Genomic DNA, 13,805 nt, shown 5'->3' on the forward strand with positions numbered 1-13,805 from the left:
CTCTTACTGTCTTTGACCATTTACAGAAAGCGAAAATTCTTCCATAGAAATCATCGTGAAAGGCTGATAACACACTTAAAGCTCTTTTGAAAATAAGAGATGGCAGTTTTTATCAGCGGCTCCCGTGCTGACGTTCGCTGGTCTTCCCGCCTTGTCAACCTGCTACCTAGACGGCCTCTCATGTCTCCCCTGCCCTCAGGGTTGAACCGTCCCACAGTGAAAAATCAACGAAAGATCACAGAATGCCCCCAAAATATTCACTGATTTAAGACTTTAAAACAACATCGCAATCTGAAAAATAACAAGTACAGCAAACTGATGAAAACAAAAAATTAAAACTCATCGTATTTCTTTTTAAAAGGACAAACACGAAAATGTTAACAATAGTTATCTTCTTTGGGCTTTAAGAATATGGATGACTTGCTTTTTCTATATTCCTATTCCCATATTTTCTAAAATGAACATAGTTGATGATGAGAAAAAGACTAAAACGGAAAGGGCTGTTTTCTTTTCTACAAAGTCTTATTTTAAACAAAATGTCTTTCTTAACATTGTATTAATACATTAAGGCTGCGGGATTTAATCATCCACATACAGTCTTCTATACCTAAATGGGAGATATAGAATGGTAGAGAATCCTTTCGGGAATTACGAAGATTCCAGAATATCAACCTGTTAAAAATTTGTCTTACTTCCTCTGTGAAGCCTAGTCCGCACTCTCTGAGCCTCTCTCCCTACCTATTCTTTGGACTTCAAATAAAGCACGAGCTTCCTGTAATGTATTTTCTTTAAACTCCATTTGCAATGCCGACTTAAAAAGATGCATGGCTTTCTGATCCTGTTTGATGGTAAAGTTTTACCATCAAGAATGTCTTAGAAATGCTAAGTTCGATCTCCAGCAAAATCAGGAAAAGCTTTGTTTTAAAATAGTCATATTGATTTTATTTACACTGATTTCCTGAATGTATCACAGCTTCAAAAGCTTTGACAACTGACTTTATGGGGCTTTGATCTGTTGAAAAGCCACCAGATTTCTTAGCATGAACATATCCCCAGGGCATCTGAGCTTTTATTAAAGTTAAGGCAGCAATATCAAGACCACCAAAATATTGTTCCGAATCCACCAGTTGACTAATTCTAATGCTGATTGGGAAGGTTAAGGGGCCCACCTTCCAAGTCATCGCAACTTGACTCAAGGCATATTTGAAATCTCAGTGCTAAGAGGAAGTTTTATGCCACAACCCCATAAAAAGATCGCCAGTAGCTTAAATTTAGTCAGAAAAGGCACAAGTGCGCACGCGCGCGCGCACACACACACACACACACACACACACAGAGGCTGCTTTTTTTTACTGTGCAAAATTTTTCATGAGATCATTTTAGCCTACGGTTTAAAATAAAATTAGAGGAAAAATAAATAAGACTCTTGTTCAATGGTAGTTCCTAAAATTAATAGTCTACATTATATTTTATTTATGCAAGCCTCTTAAAGAAGAACAAAGACACAAATCAATATAATACAATAAATGTATGTTTCCGTGGGGGGAAAAAAACCCACAAGATCCATTAACTATACAAATAAGGTTCAGAAGGAACAGAGAGTACGACCCAACACAAAACAAGGAGTAACCTATACCATCAATTCTGGTGACATTTACACCAGAGATGTACACTTGAGGATAGATGATTCCAGAAGAAAGATCCTACAAAGATTATGTTGATAAAAACAACATTTAAACTTCACTGGCTTTCCCTCCCTGCAGCTACACACACATCACTGACCGATCGTATAACTAAAGCTTTCCTATGCCCAGAAACTCCCGCAGTTCAGAAGGCTTCTGTTGTTTTCTACCAGGTTCCAGCAGATTAACACACAAGAAACCAAGGTGCCCCAGCACAGAACAGATGACTAGGTCCCAACAAGAGTATTTGGAGTCCAAGAAGGGCCTCTGTGGTTGCTCTCCCATAAAATAAACTCCCGTTATCACCCAGGGATGAGAAGAGATGAGACATAAAATGTTGCCCACGCCGTGCTCACATCTGCAATGCAGTGGCATGTCCCTAGCAGTGGAACACACCCATGCTGGACAAGATAGCGTGTGCATGCAGCAAGCCTGCTTGTACTTTGTGCCCTCTATACTAGAGCATTCGGTACAGGAATAAAAAATTAAAGAATGAGAGACAAACCATCAACAAAATGGACAGGGTTGGGTGCTGAGTAACGTTGGAGAAAATACCGAAGGATATTTATTTTAACTCTGTGACAGGCAGCCAGTGTGTTTAAAAAGAAAATGGATAAGCAAGAGAGCGTCGTGGTTCTCATCATACCTTGGGCCACGAGCCCAACTGCACGTCCTGAATCACTGACATGCTGTGGGCCAGTGTCCTGAATGCAACCCGGGGCACCAAGAGCCCAGTGCCAACCGTCTCTGGAGACTTCCCGGCACACAGCAGGGCTGACTACCCCTCCCTTTCCGGTCCCGTCAAGCACTCCACTTCTAACGTAGGATAGTTCTGCGTGGAACTAAGCATGTCAGCTCAAACACAGGAATCATGTATGTGCACTTTACTTCATATATGCAAGCAACACTTGAAAACAGACTTGAAACTTCAAATGCGAACTACAGGACGCAGCTGAGATTTTCAGAGAAGGTCTATACCATGTCCTCCTCCTCCTCTCCCCTATCCTCTACTCATCCAAGTCCAGGAAGAAACCTATTGGAAAATGCCTGTTCCCTGTGGTCACGGAAAGATGCGGGACAAGGCTTAGGAACGCAGACAGACCTTGCAACAACTCAACTCTCACAGATCGGAATAAAAGGAAAAAGCAGAAGTTATTCTCTAGACTAAGATTTCGCCAAAACTGTGAAAAAGTACATAAAGAACCGTACTAAAGTGACTACTCCCCATTCCACACAGAGCCAAGAAAACCCAGTGTTTGGTTGTGTCTCTAGGTAGTGCTGGAAAGCCTTGGTCCAAACTGCCCCGTCATGAACTCTGTTCTAGTACAAATAAACCGTGTACACTGAAAAAAATGTTAGGCTCCACGAAAGAATGTCCACCACTTAAGAACATGTAAATATCCAGAAGTCCACTTAGTTATGCATCCTAAGAGGATTTTCCTGGGAGTGCTTCCTTTTGATAAGTGTAAACACGGTCTTGCCATCTGCAGAAGAGTTGACAGGAAGAAGGTAAGCTTGCAGTGACTCAGAATGTCCATCACCCCGGTTCCCAGGAGCTCAGCTCACGGCTGGGCTGTTCCTGCCCCCAAAGCTCCATTCAGACCTCTGAAGCCCCTGAGCAGCCTGCAAACATGGGACAAGATGCATCCCTAGGATTTTGCTAGGAATCACCAAAGCCCCCAAACTAAAGAAGTCAGGGTTCACACCAGGAGAAAAAGCTCACTCCACATTTATGCAAATCTGAAGATCCCCAAGGAAAGAAAGTCGGTTGACATGCTGTGCCTGGGATTTCTGTTCCACTTCAGGGTCCCTGGAAACACTCTGTTCCCCAGGAGAGCACTGCAGATGAGGTACGAAAGCTGTCTTCTGGCCATGACTGTGCAAGCGCGTGGACACTCTAGGGCTCCCAAGGTAAACGTCAAACCAAACAAACAAACAAACAAAAAAACCAGTGGTGTCTCTGCCCAGGCTCCTGCACAGAGTGATGTGGCTGGGCTCACAACACAGCCCTTGTGCGGGTGGGTCCCTCATGCACAAGCCAAGCCCCAGATTTTCAGAGTGAAAACGTGAGAAAGCCATCCTGGTCATCAGTTGATGCATGGATAAACAAAATGTGTGCTCTCCGTACAATGGAATATCATTCAGCAGTGAATAAAGGAATGAGGCCCAAATTCAAGCCACCCCATGGATGATTCCTGAAAACATCATGCTGAGTAAAGCCAGACATAGAAGACCACGTATCATATGATTCCATATTGGAAATGCCCACAATAGACGAATCCTTAGAGACAGAAAGCTGATCACTGATTGCCAGGTGCTGGGGCTGGGGGAATGGGGAGTGACTGCTAATGGGCGCGGGTTGCTTTGGGGGTGATGAAAATGTTTTGAAATTAGATAATGGTGATGGTCAAATGACTTCGTGAATATACTAAAAGCCACTGAATTGTACACCTTAAAAGAGTGGATTTAATGTATGTGATTCATAACTCAGTAAATAAATGTTTTTAAATTCCTGCAATTTTCTGTATATAGGTCATATTTCAATAAATAATTAAACTTTAAAAAATAATACAAGCTCGCATTTTACAAACACTTCATATTAAAGCAAAATTATTGCTTAGTTAGAAGAAATCAAGCTAGTACTAAAACTGGATCTCAAATAACCTCAGATTGTTTTCGAGAGCTCAGGGGGAAAAAAAAGAACAATTCCCATTCCATTGTAACCGTATAGGTTTTTTCTTTTCTCAAAGTAAAGTCATCATTCAAATTTATCAATTAAAATCTGCTTAGAGAAAGTGTATATAATTAACAGTGTTGTTGTTTAGCCCATCTAAAGGCTATATTATCAAAATAACCAGGAGACAGATTATACACAGTCACACGTATGTGTGTACATATATGTATATGTGTATATACATACACACACACACACACACTGAGCGCCTACTTTGTAAAACACGTTGCAGGAAGGAATATCCACTTAAGCAGTGACAATGTTAACTAGCTCCTTCCTTCGGGCTGGGAGCCTGCTCAAGTCTCCACCATAAGCTACCATCTCATTTGTCTCTCAGAACATCTTGAACCAACCTCACGTCTGACCACCATTCAGTCGTCAAGCAACAGCAGTGGCCACCCACTACCATCTTCTGGAATTGCTCTGCCCAAGATCAAAATGTTTACCAAATCCAGCTGCACACAGCTGCTCCCCTTCCTGCAAAACCTCTCGGCAGCATTTGGCATACCCCATTCTTACAACAGTCCCTATTTGGGCCTCTAGGAATTCTCCCTGTGACTGTCCCCTCCTTGCCCTCCCTGTCCCCTTCCCTGTCCCCTTCTTTGCCCTCCCTTCCGTGCTCTCTGCTCACGCTGCACATTCGAGACCTGCTTTTTCAGAGCCAAGCTTGGGCCTGGACCTCCCTCATGGACACGAGCCCACACGTGGGGCTGTTTGCTAGGACATCTCCACCTGCAGCTTCTGCATGCTTTCCCAGCTCTCTAAATCCAGAACTCAATTGTTTACCTTTCTGAAAATCTAGTATTGATCTAAGCACTCAAACCATAAACATCAGAGCCATCACTGATTTTCTGCCTCTGAGATAACTGGCTCCTAACCTTCCTGCTTCCACCTCCAGACTCTCTAAAAGCCCAGCCCCTCCTCACAGTCCCGCAGCTGTCCCTGTCCTCCAGGGTCCCCGCCTGCCCCGACCACCTGAGCCCTGGCCTGGCCCTGGGCAGCGCTCCCTGCCTGGCGACCCTGGGCTCCTCCTGGCCGCAAGAGGAAGGCTCACCACCCCAGCGCAGCAGACAAGGCCCTCCCAAGTCAGGCTCAAAGCGACACCTCCTGCCTCGTCAATTCATGATCTCACCCGAGCTTGTGAGGAACGTGTGCCTCCCTGAGGGCAGCGGGTGTCTGCAAAACCACAGGGGTCCGCACATGTTATTTGGCAGTCTATTAAGGTTACTCATTTCTTGAGTAATTGATACACTTAAAAAAGAAACATTCAAGGAGTCCAATGGCAGTGGCATGAAGAACATGTCCCTGCACCCATCCATCCCTCCAGCTGCCCAGTTCCTCCCTAGGGAAAATGGGGTGAATCCCCCAGATCCGGGGAATCCTTCTAAAGAATAAACATGCTGGATGTCTCCTTTCAACTGTGACTCCCTATTTCCCCTGGCAGGGTGGGGAAAGCTCACTATCTATTAAAAACTCTGTGCTTCCCTATGCACGTCCTGGCGTTGTCACCAGCTGCCTAGCCGGGAACATTTCCCAGCCCTGCTCTCGGGTCATGCGATGAGTTCTTGCTAACGGCACCTGAACAGAAGTGACATGTGTCCAGGCTGAGCGCAGGCATGTGTCCAAGCCCCTGTGCTGACTCCACTTCCCTTCCTCCTTCCCCAGTGGATGCTGAGAAATACGCAACCTCGGAAGGACCCTGGGGTACCACAGCCTGCTGAGCCATTCTGTGAGCGGCACGTAAGTCTGCTGTGTTGGAGCCCTTATAGATGTGGGGGCTTGTCACACCTGCTAGTGTTACCCCAACAAACACACACCTTGCCAGCTCTTCACACTTAAAACACATCAGACACACCCTCCCCTGGGAGGCTACCTCTGACCACCCCCCACTCAGGGAGATTGAGACAATGTTCCCTCTGTGGTCCCAGAGCACTTTGTTCATATCTTTAAAAACTGAAACACAGAGTCTTGGTCCGATGCCCTGGCTAGAGTTCAATTGCGTCATCATAGCTCATAGCAACCTCCAACTCCTGGGCTCAAGCGATCCTCTTGCTTCAGCCTCCTGAGTAGCTGGGACTACAGGTGTGTGCCATCATGCCCGGCTAATTTTTCTATTTTTAGTAGAGACGGGGTCTTGCTCTTGCTCAGGCTGGTCCCAACTCCTGAGCCCAAGAGATCCTCTAGCCTCAGCCTCCCACAGTGCTAGGATTACAGGCGTGAGCCACTGCACCTGGGCTCTTGTTATTTTTAATCTTGATTTTTTTTTTCTATTAAATCTTATGAATATTTTAAACATTTTTTTGAGGGAGCATAATAAGGGGTATAATTTAACTCTTTAAAGGATTAGGTATGTGAATGCAGTTCCTTTTTGTTGTTCTTGGTTTTTTTGTTTTGTTTTCCCTCCAGAGTCACACTTATTTGAATTGTTAGTAAAAATTTTTCTTGGAAGGCAAGTTCTAATGGGGCTGGGAGAGAGACAACAAATAGTATCAACTTTGACCTCTGTCCCAGACGATTCTGTCAAACTTCTCATGTTCTTCTAAACCAGCAGTCTCCAATATTTTTGGCACCAGGGACCAGTTTCATGGAGACAATTTTTCCACGGAGGGTTGTGGGGAGGGCCGGGGCAGAGCTCTGGTGGCGATGTGAGGCCCGGTTTCTAATAGGCCTGCATTTCAGTGCTGTGCATTTCAGTGATGCCCAGGGGTTGGGGACCGCCATTCTAAACCACATCATCAGCAAGAAAGCTGACATGGTTATCTAGCTTTTGCGGGGAGGGAGGGGAGCCTCTAGCTTTAAAAACAGAAACAGACCAATTTGGGGCAACAGCTGGAGGAAATGCAAATAAGCAAAATGAATATTCAAAACAACAGTAATGGAGCCCAGACAAGTACTCTAATGACAGTGTAAGGGAAGCGAGAAGCCCATTTGCTGAGACTTACACACTGAGTACTTATTTCAGGGTTTGTACTTCAGTCGGTTCCCTCATTTTTAAGTGATGTGTGGTGTCTCTAATTATCAAAAACCATTAATAGCTAGAAAACAAGATGACCCACTATCATCACTGAAATGCACATGGCCTATCAGGAAAAAATTCAGGAAGTATCTTTAATTACATAAATTAAGCCATCTTTATTGAATAGCTTGAGGGAACTTATTTCCAAAAAGTGTTTTGGCTGAATATTTTACAACTACATTTCAAAGGAACCCTATAAATACTTAATCTGTTTTGCAAGCCACTTTCCACTAAGTATAACAGCAGTGAGACCTAAACATGTGCCTATGACAGGGACACCTGCTCTGAGGACAGGATTGGGACTCTCCACTGTGCCTCATGAAAGGGGTTCCTTCTCCTGAGTGTGTTATGACTGGTCCCCGATCACCTTCCCAGCTTCGTGTCCCACCCCTTCCCACTCAGGACCTGGCCCAAGCCCTGCAGGACAACTCGCCTTTCTAAGGAGCCCTGTGCTAACAATTTCCTTCTGTTGCTGGGCCCTCCCCGTCTGCCCCCTAGAGAAATTTTCAAACCTGGGCCAAACCTTACCCTTCTGACACCTTCATGCTCACATTGCTCCTTTAAACTTTGCCCACACTGTCACCTGACACAACTCATATTTTTGTGATTATTTATGCACATCTCACTGCTGCTCACTGGCTTGTGTAGTCCTTACAGGGAGATATTTAACCTTCTTAATCTCTAAATCCCAAGCACCTACTAGTCCTCAATAGGCAGCAGACCTTAAATTATCTTTTTGAAAGGAAAGATCTGTGTCAAACAACTGATCTTCCATTAATAAAACTGACCAACGAACATCTAAAAAGATGTTCAGCTTAATAGTAGTCAGTAAACACAAATTACAAGAATGGAAACTCGTTTGACATCCTTAAGATTGGCACAACCTAGAAAGACTGATGACATTCAGTGTTACTCTGGCTAAGTAGAAACAGGTGCTGTCATAGATAGTCATATAAATACAGACTAGTACAGCCTTTAGAAAAAATAACATGGAAGTATACGACAAAATTCAAGACTCAATTCCACCCTTAGGACTCTACCATACAAAAATATTTTAAAATGTACACAAAAGTACATATGGTCAAGGATCACTCAGCGAACTTCGTAAAAGCCAGACATCCTAAAAGCTTATAATGGGGGAATCATTTCATTATCTTTGTGTGTACATACTATGGAATATATTATACCATTTAAAAATAGGGTTGACATGTATAAATATGGAATGATACCAAAGACAATTTAAGACAAAAAGAAAGTTGCAAATATGTATAACCTGATCCAATTGACGTATAAAAAAGAAAAAGAAAAAGAAGGAAGACTGTGTGTACGTAAATGGACCTAGAAAGAGCTCTGAGAGTGAACTTCAGGTGACGCACAGTGTTCACCTGTCTCAGAGCCGGAGGATGGAGGACCAAAAGACGACCTGTGTGAAACCTGTCGGAATTGAAATGGAGTCACCAGTGTTAAGAAGATCCTGACAAACAGAGCTGGGGAAGGCTGTGAAGAGCGGGCTCTCTTGCTTGCGTGCCTGATAATGAAAACTACCACAAAAGACGGCGAAAACCACAGTCTCCCACAAAGGCCATCACAACCTGACCCAAAAAATACTTCCACGAGCACATGTGCCCAGCTGTCCAACCTGGGACTGGCGCCACCCTTGTTACTGATCTTTGTAGACAAGGATAATTCTTTCAAACGATTATGTAATCCTCCTCATTTTTCCCTTTAAAAATCTTGTCTTCCTTTACCTCTCTGAATATGCACACAATTTACTATGGCATGTGTATTCCTATGGCAATGCTCTATCCCCACATACACATCTTTTCTGTTAGAGAGCCTCTCTCTGCTGTTTAGCTTGACATATGTGAAGGCTGATTTCATTGTTTTATGAAAAGTATGATTATTAACAGGAATTTCTTATGACAATATATTCAAGTATCTCTTGGTAATTAAAAAAAAAAAAAAAAGATTGTACCAACAGCAAAACGGAGAATGCAAGGATGTTTACAGACAGAAGTCTGCAATGACAACGAGGATTTTAACTCCTTGGTCTGATGGGGACGTTATAAAAAAATCTCCAAATGCAGTCAGTGTAGCCCACCAAGCATGTGCTCTCAAACCTCACCTGCAGCCCAATAAGAAACATTACGAACAAGTCAACGGCTTTAAAATAAACTTTCCCTTAGTCAACTGAGCAAATGTGTATGCCAAAAGACATTACCGAGATCAATAACACATGCTTTCAAAGATGCCTCTGTATGTATTTATTAAGTCCTTAAGAAATTCTTTATATTACTCTTCCCAATTCATAAGTGTTTTGTAATATTGATACTACAGTGAAGGAACAAGCCAGAAAAGAAAGGGCCATGATACTCCTTTGTCTTTTCTGAAAACCAGAACTCAAGGTCTGAGCCCTCCACCCGCTTTCATCACGTGCCAATAATTATTCTTATCAACATTTCATAACTGGGGGACTGGGCTGGGGAGGCTGTAACCATAAGATCAATTCCAGGTACTACATGATATGGAAAAATAGTGATAAATTTTAAAAAAGCAAAAAAGAAAAGAGATTCAAATATCCTCAGAGAGAACTTTCATTAGATGTTGCCGTTATTAGCCCTGCCAGGCCTCAGAGTTCAGCAGCAAATACATACACACCGTGGCTTCATCTGCAGAGATTTCCATGGCACCAGACAGAGGCAGTGCCAGCCTGTGTAGCTCAAACTCCATTTTTATTTTCTTCTTCCTATTGTGTACTTCCAGGCCCATGCAAGTAAAAGTAATAACTACCTGTTTAATTTTCAAGTTACCATATAGTTTACTCCACTTTTAGAAGGAGAAGAGGAGAGACCATAAATTATGGAGAAACATGTCAAAAAATGTAAAAAAGACAGTTGCAAAATTCATAGCCATAAATTCCTACATCTAAAAGACAGAAAGATCACAAATCAAAAATCTAATGAATAGTCTCAAAGAGCTGGAAAGGAATAAGCAACCCAATCCCAAGCCCAGCAGAAGAAAAGAAATAACCAAGATCAGAGCAGAACTAAATGAAATTGGGAATAAAAGAACTATACAGAAGATTAATGAAACAAAAAGCTGTTTCTTTCAAAAGATAAACAAAATTGACATGCTTCTTGCTAGAATAACCAGAAGCAGAAAAGAAAGGACTCTAATAAGCTCAATCAGGAATGAAAAATGAGAAACTACAACTGATACTATGGAAATACAAAGTATCATCTACAAATACTATAAAAATCTCATGCACATAAACTTGAAAATGTGGAGGAAACGGACAAATTCTTAGAAACACACAGCCTCCCTAGGCTCAACCAAGAAGAAATAGAATTCCTGAACAGACCAATATCAAGTACCAAAATTGACGCAGCAATAAAAACCTTCCTCAAAAAAAAGTCCCAGACCGGATGGTTTCACACCTGAATTTTACCAGACCTACAAAGAAGAACTGGTGCCTATCCTGCCAAAATTATTCCACAATATTGAGGAGGAAGAAATGCTCCCCAACACATTTTACAAAGCTAACATCACCCTGATACCAAAGTCAGGAAAGGACTCAACAAAAAAAGAAAATTACAGATCAGTATCCCTTATGAATATAGATACAAAAATTCTCAATAAAATCCTAGCAAATCGAATTCTATTCTATTCTAGTCTCATATCCAGTCAAGAACAGGGCTCTGGAGGGACCCGGAAAACAACATGTGCTGCTCTGTCAATATCTGCTGATCCACTACAGAGCCGGAACCACTAAGGGAATATTGCATGTGAAATAAATTTTGATCTGTGCATTCCGTGCCAAAGTGATTAATAATATTTTTAAAGAATTTGAGCTCTCTGTAGCTCTAGAGTTGTATCACACATGACACAGCAGATGAAATCCTAAATATTTCATATGTAATCTTGGAACTTGAACCAAAGTTTCAGAAATGCAGGGAAGGCAGAGTGTAAATATGCCTGTAACCACAGGAGGACATCCCAGGGAAGTAACTAAAAAACAAAGGGGTTTGTGCAGAGCTGTTTATATCTCTACCAGTTAATTCTGAAAACTTAAGTTTGCCAGTGAAATCTTGAGTTCTCTCAGGGAAGAACCGAGATGCTCAAGGGCCTGCGTGCTCTCCACTCCCACCATCAATGTGCCAATTCATTGAGAACTATCTGCGTCCGTGTTAATTGGAGCATTTAACTTTACAAATTAAACATTAACCCCATTTCAATTGTCACCAAAAATTTTATTTTGTATTCACAAGATTGCATCTAAAAGCATACCTGCTGTTCAATGGAATAAGCTCAGGATATCACATTTCTCTGAGAACAGTTTTTAAAATGCGAACCAGAGAGGCAAACCCTCTTCCAAAGCCTCTTCTCTGCTCCAGCCACAACCACTCCAGGGCAGCTGATCCCACTCTAGCCTTGCCCTTGATTGCCGCTGGGCCCAGCTGTGTGTGCTACCGTCCTGACTGCCTGCATTAACCCTCTTCCGGCCAATTAATTCTAAAATGATTTTTTTCAAATGGTTTGGTTTTTAAAAAAAAAAAATACAAACAAATCAATCACAGAAAGAAAGGCGTAAGCCTGGAAGGACAAGGTCTACTCCCACAAGGCCCTCTCTCCATCTGTCAAATTAAAGTAAAAATCTGAGATGTTCTCAACCTTCAGTTTGAAGGCTGCGTTTGTGACCCTTCAACAAAAACCATTCGATAAAAAAGCCTCCAACTCTGGGAAGATAATTTATTCACGACCCAGGTGTGCACTTTTCCTTGCGTTATGTATCGTATTCCTTTCTGGAACTATTCACCACCTGCCTCAATTCTTTTCTCCTTTCAACTGTCAGCGGAATCACAGCCAAGATTGCCTTTGTTTGGATTGTTAGAAAATATAAACAAAGGACAGGGGCTCTTTGCCGAGCATCCTTTTCTGGTACCTAGAGCCTTTATCATTCATTCACATGACACCTCTTAGCAGCACTTGGTTATTTCCTACTTTTGTACTTAGGATTTCTAACCATTAACTTTATGTTTCCAGTTATATTTATATTTCCATAAATTCCCTAAAGCATGGGATTATATCCCGTAATTCTTTAGAGGCCTGTGCAGGATCAACACTTGCACTAAATACACTCTAGTGGATGGGAAAAAACAAAATCCTTACTGCCGGTTCCCACTGGCTGCTCCCTGTCTGAATCACAGCACTTCTTCTATTCCTCGGCTCAGACGGTCAGTGAGAGAGTGTGTTGGGCGTTAAGCTTTTTGTGATTTGAACATTTTGGGGGTACATGCCCCTCCTTTAACCGCCATTCCATGACATATGAGCATAAAGCCACAGACCTGGTAGAAATGGGCAGCAGAATGGAAGCAAATTCGCCTTTGCAGAGGGTCTACTGAGTGCCAGGGAGTTCACACCTCCGTGCTCTTGAACTTTACAAGAGCACAGGAGGGAATTATTGTTGTCTCTGTTCAAGTTCACACAGTGAGTAGGGAGGGCACAGCGATGTCTGACTACAGATCCTTGCCCCTTCCTCTCCCTCATATAGTGAAGGGAGAACATAGAAAGACCAAGATCAACATCAAGGACAAAGGCGGTCCTCAATAACCCACACGGTGATGAGGATGAGAACACTTCACACATGTGCCGCACACTGTAACACACAAAATGTTTCATTATGCATTATCTGAGTTGATCCCCAACAAAACCTTGTAAGACAGTGATGGGGTTCAGGACATGCTACCTCATGCACCATGGCATTTGAGCAAATGGCAGAAGCAGGAAGGTCACTCTGACCTTCTCCCACCCTTCTCCCCTGAAGCAGGAAGACCTCATGCGAGAAGTGCCTTCCCTATACCCGGAGGAAAGGAATGCCCTTATCTCGGAAGACACAGGGACACAGAAAAGAATCTTAACTTTGCTAAGTTCCCTCCAGTTCATTACCATTAGATTCTACTATTTTTTTCCAATCACATTTCTGCACGACTATTCACTTCTTCATCAAACCCAGCATAAATGATGTACAGGTTTCCCTGTTCTTTGGGTCTTCATTTCCACAAGCTCCCAGGTGACATAAAACTTATATTTTAAAAGTTCATATGCTTTTCTCTTGTTACAGAGGCCTCAGCCATGAGGCTAGTGACGGGTGAGGAAAAGAAACCTTTGCTCCCCTGCAATAGGCGCACTAGTACTTGCCCGTGCTTTCGATGAAGGCATCTGGAGTTAAGTGAGTAGACCAAAGCCCAAGTGGAGCAAGTCATTGACCAAGACTAGAACTCGTCTCTAGGGACAAGTGCTGGGAGTCACTGCATTGACTGACAGCAGTGGGAATCTAAACTCTAGAAAAAGAATTGTTGAGCTCACACCCTTC

This window comes from Propithecus coquereli, unplaced genomic scaffold (assembly GCF_000956105.1).
Source record: "Propithecus coquereli isolate 6110/MARCELLA unplaced genomic scaffold, Pcoq_1.0 Scaffold306, whole genome shotgun sequence".
In the NCBI taxonomy this organism is placed as follows: Eukaryota; Metazoa; Chordata; class Mammalia; order Primates; family Indriidae; genus Propithecus; species Propithecus coquereli.